The sequence below is a fragment of the Achroia grisella genome, unplaced genomic scaffold (assembly GCF_030625045.1).
Source record: "Achroia grisella isolate CSIRO2021 unplaced genomic scaffold, CSIRO_AGI_Agris_v1 utg1847, whole genome shotgun sequence".
In the NCBI taxonomy this organism is placed as follows: domain Eukaryota; kingdom Metazoa; phylum Arthropoda; class Insecta; order Lepidoptera; family Pyralidae; genus Achroia; species Achroia grisella.
In genome coordinates, this window is record NW_026712687.1 from 495,204 (window position 1) to 513,380 (window position 18,177).

Below are 18,177 nucleotides of genomic sequence, written 5' to 3' on the forward strand. Positions count from 1 at the left end.
AGAGTAACAAAGAACCATCCATATTCACAAACTTTCGCGTTTATAATATTAATAAGATAAAATTATACACTTTAATAAAGAATGCTATTACCGACGTTATCTTTCCTCAGGACATTGATGTCTTTTCAAAGTTAAATTGCATCATTGACAGTAGCTAAGTCATAATTTTAATTACATTATTTGAATATTAAATGAATATGAATTATTCATCGAGTTTATTTAAAGGAGACGTGTGGACAATAATCTTTATTGAAATAAACTCAACTACTTTGAATAATATTTTTTTAATCTACCGCCCCTTTAGGAATGCCGATTCAGTTTGTTTTCAATTGGGCAAGAAACTTGACTGATGTCCTTTTCAAACAAATATAGGTACTTAGGTACATATTTAATTCAGATTTTTATGAACAGAACTCAGAATCGCCTAAAGTATTTAGTATCGTATCATTAATAATGATAATAAACAACGCTGGACAATTAACACAGCGCCATCTAGTACCACGGTAAGCAGAGCTTGTGTTATGGGTACTAGACAACTGATATAAATAATTAGTCATATTTTTATAAATACATATATATACATAAAAACACTCAGACTGATACAAACAATCATACTCATGAATACAAATGTTTGTAGGTACCGTGTAAAAATCGAACCCGCGACCATCTGAAGTAAACCGGTGTGCTAGCCATCAAATAAACTATTTAAAAATTTTCTTCATCTTTTTGTCTGCTCCTTGAAAAAGAATGGATGGAAATGTCGCACAGATTTGTCGGGCAGGCAACCTCGCTGGTTTACGAGCGCCGACACCAGCCACTCGTAAACTGGAAGCTAATTCTACGAGATTGCCTCGCTTCACACATATCCTGGCTTAGATATGAATTGGTTGTATTTCTCGATAACTGATCGACTATTTTCTAAGCCAACTCGATGGAACTTCTTGCGATATATTTAAAATATTGGCGCATCGTCATACATCGTACGTCATCATACGTCATCGTCGATACCTTGGAGTTTCTCTACCGTTTACTTCACATATCTACTCCAAGTTCCCGGGCCCCCATGATGGATAATCTAAGTCATCGGGTGGTTCCCCATAGGAGAGTTTCTCTAAGTCCCCGGGCGGGTCCCCACGAGGGATACAGGTATAGGTAAGTCCTCGGGTGAGTCCCCATGAAGCATTTACTCCAAGTTTCCAGGTGAGTCTCTGTTAGACCTACAATGAGAATCACTGGCAGTTTTTATATTCGTTTATCCATACCTATTTAAAATATGAGAGTTCATTTTATACTTTTTGTTTTGTACTACTTCTGTCACTGCGCTCTGCAATAAAAGACGTCTGTTCAAACATCTACCTATTTTCATTAATTTTTACTGTCTCCATGAGGCATTTTCTCCGAGTCCCGGCATGAGTCTATATGAGGGATTTACCTACTTGAAGTCCCCAGGCAAGTCCCCATAAAGAATTTACTCCAAGTAAAGAAATGGTGTTATGAAATAGCTATAAAAATAATGAAATTAATTTCATATATATATATATAATGGCATTCGTAATTATTTGACTAATTGAGAGCAATATCATTATGTAAATATAATACTTACTTACTTAACTTTATAAGCCTATTCATATAGATATATTTGGTTAAGTTTAACATTTATTAAATATTTATTATTTATTTGTACACTTTTAAATTAAGGAATATCGACAAATAATTAAACAACAATACCTGCACTAACAAGGTTTGTGTCGCAGTAATCAGATATCTTTGAGTACAGAAACTTTAACATAATACAGGCAGGAATAGAAATAGAAATAATATTTTCGCAAATATATTTAATACTAGCTGTACACGCGACTTCGTCCGCTTGGAATTTAACTTTATATTTAAAAAATAAAAGAATTTACCGAAATAAAGATAGCCTAAGTTACTTTTTATTAGTAGTAATTATATTCATATGCTTATAGTAAAAAACGATTATTTCAATATTACAAACAGACACTCAATTCAAACAGACACACACAATTTTATTTATATGTATAGATACAAGAGTACTAATAAAGTAGGTACATATTAGATAAGAAGAATTATGTTAAATCAATTGAAACACCTCGTATCGATTACTGAATTACGTACCTAGTTACATCACTAGTTAAGCGGATCTTTTCTATAACGTGGCTATTATGTGGTTTAGGAATATTGTCCTAAGTCTATAGCTAAGCATATTTTTGGAATTGGATCACAGGTAGCTGTTAAATTAATTCCGTAAATACTTTCTATAGAAACATAATGTTAGAACATTATGAAATATCTAAATGGTATATAAGTCAAAGGTGACTGACGTAGTGATCTATCAACGTACAGCCCAAACCACTGGACGGATCGGACTGAAATTTGGCATGCAGGTAGATGTTATGACGTAGGCATCCGCTAAGAAAGGATTTTGATTAATTCTACTCCCAAGGGGATAAAATAAGGGATGAAAATTTGTATGAAACTTTGTCAATTTTAAACCGATCGGGCTGAGACTTTGCATGCGTAAAGCTACTATGACGTAGGCATCTCCTAAGAAAGGATTTTGATAAATTCCACCCCTAAGGGGATAAATTAACGCGAGCGAAGCCGCGGGCAAAAGCTAGTTAAATTATAAAGGTCCATAGACAATATTAGTAGCTAGCTGTCCCGCGTGTTTATAGCATATATGTTATTCTGGTTATTTGAAAAGAATACGAGCCGAGTTTCTTGCCAGTTCTTCTCATCTCAAATCATTCCGAACTGACGGTAGATTTGACATATAAGAGTTTGTAATAGACCAATATGAATAAAGGTATTTTGAATTTGATATATAAGCTATATTATTGTAGTAGTTAATTAAAATCCATTCAGTAGTTTTTGCGTGAAAGAGTAACAAACATCCATCCATACTTACAAACTTCCGCGTTTAAATCATACCGTAAACCGTAAACCATACCTAAGATAGCCATGTATTTATAAATTATTTGTTTACATATTTCTCGATCTGACGCAACAAATAACTAATTCAATTAATAAACAGAAAAAAATAGATATAAATATAGACACAGAAACATGAAGTTATCTATAACAATCAATTAATTTCACGCGAGGTTGGTAGCGCCATAAATTACAGAAATCTGCTATAGTGTAGTTACCAGAGAGAAAAAAAAAACACTTTAGAAACCCGTGTCCACTCCGCGTACACAGAGCCGCTGGAATGTCTATAGTCGCCGTTCATTTTTTCTGATGTTCCTTTTTTAAATATTTAAATCGAATCACCCAAATTAAGTAGCCATAAACGGAATCAGCTTCCAAATTTGAATATTTCATTCGTGCTTGTATGAGCTCACGCACCGATTTGTGTGTGAGTACGTATATGTGTGAGTGTAATAGTGAGGGTAAACAATTGGTCGATAAAGATCTAATCCTAAGTGCTTTAGTTAGATTGTAATCATAGTCATAATTAACATGCTGTTAGTGCTGATATTTAGATGATACTCAGTAGATTGTTCTAGTTTTTGATATCATACAGCTATGATTATTAATAATAGATAGGTATCTAATTTAAAATAAAAATACGAAATACTTATGTACATATTATAAATAGAAAATACCATAACAAATTTACAATATTTTTACTTAGTACCTACTTTAAATGTACTTATAGGTAATTGATAGTAGGTGTAAACAAATAAATAGCTAATTAAAACATAAATACCTATATATGTATTCAAATCAATTAACGAAACATGCAACAACCTACTTACTAATTTATAAATGTTTAATTATAACCATTTAACAGTCAATACAAATCATCGATAAAAACAACAAACCATAATCACAACACTACACCTTTGTCGCAGCGCACATCGCGTTGATAAGGAAACATTTTAAATTAGTAGAAGAGAAAAAATATTATAAAATTTATTTTTTATTTATATTTTATCACGCTCACAAAACGGGTAGCGCGCTACCAGCGCGCACCGATATAAATTATATCATTTTTCACAGCGACAAGCCTAACGGACGTAAAAAATGACGTTCCATTCAGTTCCAAGTTTGAAAAGTTTTGCCGCGCTTTTTATATGTTTCCGGGCGGCGGGATTCCATTATTGGAACTAATAGGTATCGATACGTAGTCTGACTCAATTGAACGATACATTGCTCGATCCGTAGATGTGTTTTGAATACACGTCTGTTATTGCAAGACAATGGATAGTGAATAATCGATAATCGCGTAGTATATATCTGTGGATAGAATCGTAAAGATGACCTTACAATGTCGGTCTTTTATATTTATCGATTATGAGTGTGAGTGAACCGAGTTGATAGGTATTCACTATATGAAATTGAATAGTGTAAGCTGGTTCATAGTATAGATATTTCTAGGTAATTCGAATGGTAAACAAACTAATACCTACTGAATGGTAAGTGGCAAGAGTCGCCTATAGATATAAAGAGTCCCACCAACACTCACTTTTTAATAAAAACAAACAGCCTGAGCTGAGGTTTGAACTCCTCTCGGTGCCCTCAGACTAAAGTCATGTCCATCAGGCGGTGCTAAGAAATGCTAATTATCTTATGGGGATTGTTAGTAATGTGTTTTAATTTGACGCGGCCATTATTTATACGTATAATTAGTAAAAATCACGGGATCTTACCACGTTTTATATTTATTTGCTGAATTCCCGATATTTCGGCAGTGTTTCAACCGCCATGATCACGGGTAAACTGCAAATAAATATAAAACGTGGTAAAATTCCGTAATTTTTACTAATTATGTTGGTAATGAGGACTATAATCCTATTAAAACGTATCATATCAGGTAGATCTTCCCGCGGTTCCTTCTGGAAACCATCGTGATCAATTCCTGCCACATTGGGCTAACTGACCTACCCTCATACTTAACATCTTCCACTGGTGCACCGCCAGCGTATACCGTTAGCGCAGGCGCAAGTGCACTATTCTATTATCATCCTTAAGAAAAAAAGGGCATGGAACGTGGGATCCTTTGTAATGTGGACTAATAACGCCATTGCTAGCAATGTACCATGTCAGGTTGACCTCCACGCGGTTCTCCCTGGAAGCCATCATTATATATTCCTTAGGAATTTGTCACGATGGGCTAACTGACTTGACCTCATGCTCATCTTATCATCCTCCACTGGTGTCCCGCCAGCGTAAACTGTTAGCACAGTCGGGTGATCCATTCCATTATCTATACATCTATACATATAAATAAAATTGGAGTGTCTGTTTGTAATATTGAAATAACCGTTTTTTACTACATGCATATGAATAGAAATACGGTAAATACACCAAAATATTTTTTTTTACAATTTTTGTCTGTCTATCTGTCTGTTTGTTCCGGCTAATCTCTGAAATGGCTGGACCGATTTTGACGGGACTTTTTTTGGCAGGTAGCTGATGTAATAAGGAGTAACTTAGGCTACTTTTATTTTAGAAAAATAAAGTTAAATTCTACGCGGACGAAGTCGCGGGTATAGCTAGTCATTTATAAAAAAGTGGTACGTAACCCTTAAATCGAACTTGTTACAATTATTTGACATTTAAGCAGAATGTATTTCAAAAAGGTTGAAACTTTCTTTTCGATGCCACCTCTATTAATTATAACCACAGAGATATACATTATAGAGCTGACATTAATTTAGGTACTGTAGTACTAATGTCATAAATGCGAAAATGTGTGAGTATGCATGGATAGATACATGGATGTTTGTTACTCTTTCACGCAAAAACTAAGTAACAAATTTTAATGAAATTTTAGAGTAATAGGTATACCTTATACATCAGAATAACACGGGCTGTAAATTTCATAGATATCAGATAATAGCGCATATTCTCCTCACTATTATATATATACTATATATACTAGCTGACCCGTGCAACTTCGTCAGCATCGCATTTGTCATTATGTTTCGCCTAATTTAAATAATATATTTTTAAATTATATATAAAATATATGCGTCTAAGGCAATTTGTTCACTGTAGTAATTAGTGTTCATAAGTCAATACAATATTTATGACGCGATAGATATATTGCGTCAGCGATAAGACCGCATTCTGTACCTTCTTCTTTCTTTTATGTACTGTTCTATATATATATATTTATGTGCCTGCTTTTAATATTGGTGCAATAAAGAATTATAAATAAAATAAATGACTTTACGGGTGCCTTTTTTCTTTGCTCATCTCGTCCGGTGAAGCTGTAAAGCCCAACTGCGGCCAACAGCATTAGAGTAGTCCGAAAAAAAAGCTCGTATTTCCGTCAAGTCCCTAACTTTTAAAAGAAATTCAATAAAAAAAATTAACCACCTCAGTGTTATCTATTTCAGTCGCCAACCAACTTTGAGCGAGATATCCACTCTATACGAGTCATCTGCGTGGACGCAACATACATAACGGCCAAGCGTCAAGTTAAAGGTCAAGTAATGATAGAAGCGAGCACCGGAGGTAGCGGGTTCATGTGTTGACAACCATTTACAACCGACTTCGAAAAATACAGGTTTGTATTTGACTGTTTTTTATTTATTCAAAAATATAAGAAAATATCTACATTTCTATATGTTGAAACGCTGGATAGATTTATACACACATAGCGCCGTCTAATATATCTCGCACTATATAATCTATATAAATACTAGCTGACCCGCGCAACTTCGTCCTACCTTTTTCTATTGGTCGAGATGTTATATGCGCGTTTAAACAAAAAAACAAGACTCTTCAGCTTTATAATATTAGGATACTAGATCTAGATCCAGATCCGGGCTATTTAAGTAAATAACTAATAAAGTTTTAGTTATATAACAATATAACTAATACTTTATTAGTATAATATATGTATATATATGCTATAACTATTGGACCACCTCATATGTTAGTCAACGAGTTAGAAAATTACGGAGATGACATTATATAAATTGTAATATATATATATATAATATAGTATATAGTATTTTATTATTATATGTAAAACATAAATAACTCAGTCGAGAATTTATTGTTTTGTACAATAAAATAAAAAATAAAATAATAATAATTACCGTGGATAATTAAAACAGCGCCATCTAGTCCCAAACTAAGCAGAGCTTGTGTCATGGGTACTAGACAACTGATATAAATACATAGATACGTTTTTTTGTAAATAGTAAATACATACATAATATAGGTACATAGAAAACACCCAGACCGATATATACAAATGTTTGTACCATGTAAAAATCGAACCCACCACCATCGGGTGTAAAGCGGTATGCTCAACCGCTAGACCACCGAGGTCGTCAAAGACTTCAGCTTTGTTTGTTAGTACAGATTTATAGATTCCCATTTCTTAGTAGCTCGTCGTTATGAAGAGTATAAAATCCACGGCTCGAGTAACGGGCGAGCACCCGCGCGCCGTACCAAAGATAAACAACTGACAAAAATATCATAAATTCATACAGCCACAGAGAAAAGTAAAAAAAAAATGTATTTAACATATATCTCACTTTTGTGGATGGCCGCCAAGCGCGCAAGGATAATGTGGATAGGACCGTCTGAGTTTAACACGAGAATGTTTATTCGATTGTCACAAATATCAAATTGTGATAACTAGTGATCGCCTGGTAGATGAAATTCTACCACAATTAAATTATAAGTTTATTGACAACCATTACATTGACATTTTATGCATTGATTTTTTTTATGATTATTTTTGCACCGCCAACAATTATTCTCAGCTACGGTTGACTGGTGTAAAATATCGCATGGTGTTAAGTCCGCCAAATGTACGGTTACATATATGTATATATAAATATCCATTACTAACAATCCCGTCCCTCTGTTCTGTCGAATTAGTTATAATGCGTCGAATTAGTTATAACTGACTCGACCTTATGGTCACCCTACTCGCCCTATCCTCCACTTGTGCCTTGCCAGCGTATACCCTTAGAGCAGACCAATAAACATTTCATTATCATCCATTAAAAAATACATCAATGGTGCTACGAATAAGTACATTCAACTAAAATTAAAACTAATTTAATTCTTGTCATATCCATATGAAGATCTCCTTCATTAGCTACACAAAACCAATGACATTTACCATCGCAATGCATCGTGACGTAACGACCTAACTCCAAATATGACCAAATGTAAATGAACTTTAATTGCACACTCATAAAGTTAAAATTCAAATTAGTTTTATATTAACACTACAGTCATTCATACAGGTGTGAAACTTATGACATTTGAAAATGGAAGCGTACGAACGCAACCATTTTAAATTTGATTTTTTTTTTAATATCAAAATCAGTCTGTGGTAACGTGACGACTTTTTTTTAGTACTTACACGAACTTAGTACTTAGTTTTTTTTTAATTATGCTTTTTTATTCATAATTATTGATTGAATGTGAGAAACTCTCAAGAATTTAACTGTAGTCAAATTGCATAGGTTAAAAATGTTATTATATTAATATATTATAACTAGCGGCCAGACAGTACATAATCATAAATTAGTGTAATTTGTTTATTTGATTGAAGGCTCTAATCTTAGTAAATTTATGAAGGAAGGCAGTGTAACATCACGCTACGTACCAATAGAAACGGGTATTTTGATAGAGCATTCTTGAAAATTATTGCATAAATGGGATTTTTTTTTTAAGTTTTCTTACCTTTTATATGGCCAGTGGCTAGGGATGAAGTTGCGCGACACCAGTGCGTATGCAACAGTTGTAAATACTGATGTAATTAATAATGTATATATTAACCCTGGACAATTCAAAAGCACCATCTATCCTTAAACAGAGCTGTGTGTTATAGGTACTCAGACAACTGATACAAATATGTACGTAGATGCGTTTTGTAAATACCGATGTAATAGATATGTAGGTATATATAGAAAACTGCCGGACCGATATAAACAATTATACTTATGAATGAATAATACAAACTAATAGATATACAGCATCATTTCATATATGTCTACATGCAACCAGAAACTCTTAGTCCTTAAGTTGGGTCAAGTAGCAGGTGGTTATGTGGGACGGTAATCACTTAGCATCACGATAACCGCATGCGCGTTTGCCCTGCGCTCTAAAAAAATAATCTCATAACTATATTCCCGCCATAAACAAAATAAAATGGCCGCCCATCATCGGTTGCTAAGTGGCTATTTACGAGCATCGTATCAATTAGAGACTCTGTTCGAATTGAAATTAGGTACGTATATTAGGGTGGTATTACGTTATCAACTAATAATAACTAATATTATTGACGGCCTCGGTGGTCTAGAGGTTTATCACACCGCTTTACTTACGATGGTCGCGGGTTCGATTGCTAACACAATATAAACATTTGTTTTATAAGTATGAATACAAATGTTTGTGTAGTTCTGGGTGTTTTCTATGTATAGTATGTATTTAAAAAAAGTATCTAAGTATTATTAATTGTTTAGTACCCATAACACAAGCTCTGGAGGGAAGGGGATTATTAGTAATGGGGTCTAGTGTCCCCATATATATATATATATATATATATATATATATATTAATATATTCAAAAAAATCCAAGCTGACAAAGTTAAGGAATGAATTAGGCTCCATTTGTGTTAGAAATTTCATCAATTTCATTAAAATAAAGTTAAATTCCAAGCAGACGAATCTGCGGTTAACAGCTAGTGTATTATAAAAAATGGGTTCTATAATTTCGTTTTCATAGAATAGTAAAAGTAAAAAATTAAGGAATCAATAAATAACTCAACTGGAGTTGTAAGTAAGAAGTGCGTCTGCAATACAAAATGGCTGCTCCTGTTTTTTTTAATAAAAGAAGGATTAAGTTGACCGTCGCCGTCATTAACAATATTATCATTAGGTTTATAATGAAACACCATCATTGCCAGCTCTTGTTCTTTGAAAGTCCTTTTGTCTTCACATTTCTAACAATGTAAGAATGGTTGTTATATTTTGTTGGATTTATTGTCGCCGTTCCAGCAATGTTACTTACTTTCTGTGATTCTGTGACGTTTTTTTTTTTTGGGTAAAATCTCCTTTTGTTGTTATTGTGATATTTAAAAAGCTCTTTTTTATAGCAAATAACTAATTTTACATATTAGTTATAGTTTAAAACATTTCTAAGTATATAATATGGGTGCCCACATTATATACTTAAAAATGTTTTAAATTGTAACTAATATATAAAATTAGTTAGTTGCTAGACGTCTCTGAAACGGCTAGACCGATTTTGATGAAATTTTATATCTAGATTTATTTATGACTTCCTAAGTCATCTATTTTTTATACTCCTAAATTATATGAGTGCCTTCCCTAAATTTGTTTTAAGTATTTTTACAGAAACTTCTTACTTTTTACTCTTCTACCATCAACTCCTATTTTTTATTAGCTAAGTATATCATTTTCAATTGCCAGGGAATTCAAGTTTCACTATAATACCGAAATATTTTAAATTTGCTCACCCAAGCAACTTCGTCTGTATCAAACTTAGGTACATACAATACATACAATTTATATAATATATTTTTAAATTATACCCTATGCGTTATTCTGATGCATAAGATACATTACTGTAAAGTTTCATCAAAATACGTTCAGGAGTTTTTCTGTGAAAGGGTAACAAACAGCCATCCCTATTCAACTTTTGCGTTTATAATATTAGTAAGACATAGAGTATGAAGATAAGTACAAAAGATGATTCTAAGTGAGATTTTAATTTAATATATTATACTGACAAACCAAGTTTTTTTAATATCACTTTTCAATGATAAATTTATAAAAAAACATCTATTCAAAAGAGCAACACACAAGTTTCTTGCTCATTCTTCTTGTGATGAATCTGCATTCCGAATGAGTGGTAGAATCAAAATATGACTATTCAAAAGTGCTTGTAATGAGTTTATTTGAATAAAGATTATTTCTATTTCTATTTCAAATGAACTCTTTGTTATTTTAATGGGTTGATGTTTCTTTTTCTGGGATAATAATGTACCTAATGATGCACTCACCTACGTCAAACGATGATATGATGAGGATGTCAGACCAGTCAGCCAATAGTGGCGAATTGATTAAAATAGTTACCAGAGGGACCGCGTGGAGGTCGACCTGACATGGTACCTACATTGTTAGTAATAGGTCTATCTACTATCCCCATTACTGACAATCCAGTCCCCTGATTTGATGATATTGTTATATTATATACCTAAATAAAAATAATTCCCAATATTATATAATACTGTTAGCTACAAGGAGTAGCAGTACAAGACTACGTATAGACACTTTCGGTCGACCACCACGCGGACCCTAGAGGGTTACCTACTAGAGTAAGCATCGTAGTCAATTCCTGGTGAATACGATAGAAAAGGGGATTATTAGTAATGTGGACTGATGACGCTATTGCTAGCAATGCAATATCAGGTTGACCTCCACGCAGTTCCCCTTGGAAACCATCGTGATAAATTCCTGGTGAATGTGTCACGATGGGCTTACTGACCTGACCTCATGTTCATCTTATCATCTTCTACTGGAGCACCAGCCAGCATAGGTATACTGTTAGCACAGACGGTGGCACATAAAAAAAATAACTCAATAGATACGATGGGCGAACTGACCTGACTTCAAGTTTATCCGATAATTCTCCACAGACGCCCATTTTAAAATACTTCGTTTATTAATACAAAATTACTTACAAATTAATATTTAACCAACAATAAAAAAATGATACTACTTTATGCGAAAAAACATAAAAAATCATATAATAAATCTTCTTTTTGTAATAGCTAACCCATAAATTAAAACAGTCATGTATTAAAAAAGATAAAAATGTACAGAAGATTTGCATGCACACAATAAAATCAAATAAAAATAATCTTCAACTGTGGTGACCGCAACACTACAAACAAACCCCTGAAACAAAGAACTGACCGGGTCCAACGTACAATGGCTGCAGTTTCTCGGGACCACCTACCAAAATCACGCCTATTGTGCCCACAGTTGCTACAACTAATTTCAGGTAACCACAGAGAAAAAATGTCGCGAAATAGATAACAAACATCATTATCTATTCCTTTTGTTCTTTTTTTTTTTACCTGAAAAATTATGTCGCTCGGGCGGGGAGGGTCTCGAGACGCGAGGGGCGACTCAGTGCGGCAGTCTGGTTTGAACCACGGCCGTGTTCGTATAGAACGCGTCGCCCGACCTGTACCCATACTATAGGACTCGCGGTTGTAACACGGACAGTGTAGTGTATTGTTTATTTTTGAATTTCGAATACCTAATATTTTTGAATTTCGAATAAAGGCCTCATTTTGTACAACGAATATACACTTCGGTTTTACACGATTACAAACTGATTTTCGTTTCTGTTAATCGGACTTTGACAAGGACGTGTAATTAGGAAATCGAAAGTCACTGATTAAGTGAGTTTTTTTCGCGATAAGATAATTTCACGAAGGAGCGTCGCATTGGTTCCACGTTCGTGCCAAGTGATTGATCGTCGCGTTTCATTAACAGTGCGATTATCTAGTTTTATACTGAGTGCGTTCATTAATATTTGAAAGTTTGGATTTTATGCGAAAAAGGTAAGTTTTTTCATGACAATTGTTACATGATAATTGTATTTACATTTGTTAATAGGCGTATTCTGTCAACGGCGACGGTATTTCACTGTGCGGTTACGAAACGCGCGTCCTTTGCTGCTTGTTTACAGACAAAATAAAAAAAAATGTTTGACATATAATACTCACAAAATGTCATTGACCTATAGTAATTCCTTTAATACTAAACATGTGTAGATATTTTGTATGTTTACCCTCGAATTTGATTATTAGCTTGAAAATGAATTTTAACAACAAAGGAATTTCTTTGATAATTTGCTTCTGCAAGTTTGTTAGCTTTACTACAATATATTTTTACAATAAAGAATAGATAAGTGTTACAAATATTGTTTTAAACTTATTGTTTACTGTTGTTTATAAGTTGGATCTCTTAAATAATACTAGTCACCGACTTATAGTCGAAATTGCATCAGTTTTAACATTATTGAGATTCTTTTGTCTTATTTTATTGATTTAATGCATTTTTAAGCATAATTAAAACGAATATTATCATTCTGCACTAATTCTCTATGTAAACTATAAGCGTGCAAAATTTCATACTCTCCGGCCGCGCACTTTCTGTAAAGTTTTTGCTTTACATATTAATATAGTGATAATCGTTATAAATATCAAATTTCTATTATATACACTATTTAATATAACTGATAACAATATGTATTGTTTTTATACAAAGTACCATAGACAAATGAAATAGTTTTCCGAGTCATATTGTATAGTTTCATAAACACTATTACTCAGCAGACGCGTGTTACCTACTTTATTTAGGCCTATCTGTAATGTCAACAAATCGATAACAATTACAGATATCGAATCGTATTCACAAAACTTGATTTTAAATAAACACTAATTTATCAATTTATATGACAAATGCAAAAAATATTCTTTGTTTTAGACACATTTTTATTCTTTGCTACCTTTGGCCGCGGTTTCGGCTGTTATTCTGGTATATAAACTATATTACTGTAAAGTTTCTTAAAAATCCGTTCAGTAGTTTTTGCGTGAAAGAGTATCTAACAAACATCCATCCATATAAACTGTCGCGATTATTATTACTAGTTGTGCCCGTGGTTTCATCCGCGTTAAATATTCAATAAAAACTTAGCCTATATGTTATTCTGATGTTTAAGCTATATTATTGTAAAGAAAATCCGTTTAGTAGTTTTTGCGTGAAAGAGTAACAAACATCCATCCATACAAACTTTCGCGTTTATAATATTAAGATTAAGATAAGATTTAGCATTGTGATTTTCTTTATAAAGAATAGATTTGAATCCATATTAAATTATTACAAAAACACGTTAATATAAACAACTAAGTACATTAGTTTATAGTAAAATAAGCCTGACGAATATACATAGAAACAATATAACGTCTCCAAGGATACATCCTCTAAGTAAACCGACCGCTTTATTATACATTTTCGTGTTTCTTTAGATTATTTCCTTTTGTCTAGCTCCTAAGGATACCAACGTGATGATTTTTTTTATGGATGATAATGGAATGGTGCATCCGCCTGCGCTAACGGTTTACGCTGGCGTGGCGCCAGTGGAGGATGATAAGATGAGCATGAGGTCAGGTCAGTTAGCACGTTGTAATAAATTCACTAGGAATTTATCACGATGGTTTCTAGGGGAATCGCGTGGAGGTCAACCTGACTTGGTACATTGGTAGTGATGAGATCATAAGTCTACATTACTAACAATCCCCTTTCCACCCCCAGTACAAGTGTTGCGTTCACCATGATGAATCGCGTGGAGGTCAACCTGACTTGGTACATTGGTAGTGATGGAGTAGGTAATTAGTTCACGGTACTAACGATACCTTCCCCCCAACTGTGATGCAGTTATTTGCGCCAGTCTCGAAAGCCAGAACTATTACATGTAACTAAATACCTATCTAATACTAGTAATGGGAACTAGTAACCCCTATTGCTAGAAAAGTACCATGTTAGTTCGGTTCTACCTGGAAACCATCGTGATAAATTCCTAGTGAATTTATCACGATGTGCTAACTGACTTGATCTCATCCTCATCTTATCATCCTCCACTGGTGCTCAGCTAGTGTAAACCGTTATCGCAGGCGGGTGCACCACTTCAGTATCGTCCCAAAAAAAAAATATTATTATTATATAATTATTATATATATGTTACGAGTATATGAGTACATACCTAAATACTTTGTTTACATATTGTTAATAAAAAAATATTTCCTATTACCAAACTTAATCATTTAGTCCGATAATACCAAATCTATCATTCCATTATCTGGACGTGCAGATAACAGAATCTGACAATTGATTGCATGCAGCAATAGTTGTTAAAATTACATTAATTATCTCAAATGATAACTATTATAGGTTTAACACTAATACAGTTTAAGAATAATAATTAGGGCCGATTCTTGTAACTGCACTTTTTGCACTTTTTTTCTTAACTCTTAACACACTTACAAGTAGTGTGTTTTAATGCTGGGAGGTAATATGTAATGATCATAATGAGTAGGTTATGTACGTTATTTTAAGTTTAGAGCCTGTGCCATTTTGTAAGAAGCTAGAATTTTTCCCCAGTTCAAAATTCAAATTCAAAATATTTTTATTCATGTAGGTCTATTACAGACTCTTATGATATGTCAAATCTACAGTCAGTTCGGAATGATTTCGAGATGAGAACTGACAAGAAACTCAGGTCGTGTTTTTTTTTTAAATAAATGTTGTACGATTTCTACTATCCTTCTAGTAACTACCTTTCAATGATAGGTATACATATAATATATAAGTTTTAAATAAAATCAAAAATAATTCATTCATGTAGGATATTTACAGTAATATTAAATATAAATAAAGCGATCAACGCGTGTTGCCAGTGATGACTTACGGCACAGAGATGTGGTCACTAACTATGGCCTCATGAATAAGCTCAAAATCACTCAGAGGACAATGGAGAGGGCTATGCTCGGAATTTCTCTGCGTGATCGTAACAGAAATGAGGGGATCCGCAGAAGAACCAGAGTGAAAGATTTATTTATATTATTAACCGGGTTTATTTTACCTCTCCCAACGTTTCTACTAAGTTGCACTAGCCGTGGTCACGAGCTGACTGGTCAGTAACTACCTTTATTTGCTATAAAATTATTTGTGTTAAGACCTGGTTAATAATATAAATAATGCATAAACTATATATTTTTTCGTGATAGAGTCACAAACATCCATACTTACAAACTTTCGCGTTTATAATATTATTAAGATATGGCAACATTTAGTCACCCTCGGCGAGTTTATTCGTATGGGCAAGGTAATATTCGTACCCCTATGGAAATGAAAATTATTATTGAATAGAGCAAGGGCGGGGGTATATAATAGATTGGGTGTATGTCTGTACGTTACAACGTATCTACAGTCATTGTTCGGTGTACAATAGATATAGCGACACATACGAGCTAACTGCACATTGTACTGAATTGGGGTGATGTTTTCTATACCTTTCCATACCTATGTATAAATTAGTATAAATATATAAAAAATCTCGTGTCACAATGTTTGTCACCGAACTCCACCGGAACGTTTTGATCGAATTTGTATAATGTAACTTTGCCCGCGGTTTCAGCGCCATGAAATTTATAACTTATATATTATTCTAATGTAAAGTTTCAACAAAATCCGTTCAGTAGTTTTTGCGTGAAAGAGTAACAAACATCAATCCATACTCACAAACTTTTTATAATATTACTAGATGTACCCGCGGTTTCACCCACGTTCAATTTCAGTATATAAATTTCATTAAAAAATATAGCCTGTATTATTCTGATGCATAAGCCATATTACTGTAAAGTTTTACCAAAATCCGTTCAGTAGTTTTTGCGTGAAAGAGTAACAAACATCCACACTTGTAAACTTTCGTGTTTATAATATTATTAATATTGAGATAAGGTATAGTACCTAAGCTTCACTTAAGTGAAGCATACAAACAAAACGTGTATTCATTGTAGGTAATACAGATGTCGCTTATGTATTCCAGAATGAGGCCTTGAAAGAATCAATTCCTCAAAACAAATAATAATCCTCTACGGGTGCCTGCTAGCGTATAGGTACCGTTCTACATATAATAAAATAGTACCACTACTCAATTATACGCATTCATTTGATTTTCATTCAACATTTCATTCATTTTCATTCATCAGAAAATAAGTGACATCTGGTGAACAATATTGCTCTATTACAACGAACCCTGTTTAATAAAATGTTTATCTTTAAAATTGATTAATTTAATTTAGAATTATTTTTTCATTTAATGTTACACATAAAAACAGATTATTTTTTACTTATATAGGTGATAGGTATAGTACGGTATTTAAAAAATGTTCAAAATTCAGTTGAGTTTTTGCCAGTTCTTCTCAACTGAATGTATATACTGAACTGGTAGGGAAAAAATAATTAAAAACAATTAACGTCCATAAACATCTAAAATGTCATAAATGATTTTTTTTATTAAGTTAACTAAATGAAAAATTTTAATCTGTATATTGAACTGGACGGTAGGGAAAACTAAATGATACAAAAAACGTGACATTCATAAGCGTTTAAGTCTAAAATGTCCTAAAAGATATTTAATTTTAACGCAATGAAAAATTTAAATTTAGAATTTAAATGGAACATGTTTAAAATTTCGTAAAATTAAAACAATATACTTACGTAATATATGTTAATTTTGTATTGGTTTGAATACATTTTTGTTCAATATCTATTCTATTCTATATTTAAAATTTTAAAGGCTCCCATTCACGTGCACTCATTCCGCCTACATTAGGGTGGGTGCACAGTCGCCCTCGACTCGTTTCAGAAGGCGTGTCCGGACAAGTTCTGCCTCCAATTTATGACTTTCCGACTTCACCCCAGCGGGCGTGTTTACGATCTTATTTGGAGAAACCTTATCTTTATAAGGTAGTTTATGAGTTAACTTTAACTGCCTTTATATCCCTAAAGTAATGTCCTACCGTACATTAGTTTTCTTGATTTGTGTGTATGTTTTTATGACAATTTCGTATCACAGATCTAAGATCTTATATCTATAACTATGTAATGGATATTTATTTTTATCATTATGAATAACATGGGTATATTGAAATGACTAATGTTGTCTTACTAATCATAACATTTTCGCCTGGGTGTTTTTAACTTTGCGAGTTGTTTAAATAGGTATTAAATATTGTAATTATAAAAAAAAACGTATGGCCTATAGAGCTAAAATAGTACTAATATCATTTTATAATATCCTTGGATAATTAACACAGTGCCATCTAGTCCCAAGCTAAGCAGAGCTTCTGTTGTGGATACTACACGAGTTATGTAAATACATGGATATACCTACTTATTTTTAAATATATGCATAATATATGTAGAAAACACCTAGATAGATACAAACAACCATACTCATATATTTTTGTACCGTGCGAGGATTCGAACCCGCAACCATAGGAAGCAAGACGGTGTTCTAAACCGCTACATTACCGAAGCCATCAATATAAACTTACTTATACCGTT

General features: G+C 33.1%; 1 protein-coding gene across 1 annotated transcript in view; it reads left to right on the forward strand.

The window, feature by feature from the left end:
• Window positions 1-12,194: 12,194 nt before the first annotated feature.
• LOC131841560 (homeobox protein OTX1) overlaps window positions 12,195-18,177 on the forward strand; it is a 66,475-nt gene continuing 60,492 nt past the window's right edge. Inside the window, exon 1 of the mRNA XM_059189878.1 lies at window positions 12,195-12,605. The gene's annotated coding sequence lies outside the window, so the exon portion shown is untranslated. The remainder of the gene's footprint in view (window positions 12,606-18,177) is intronic.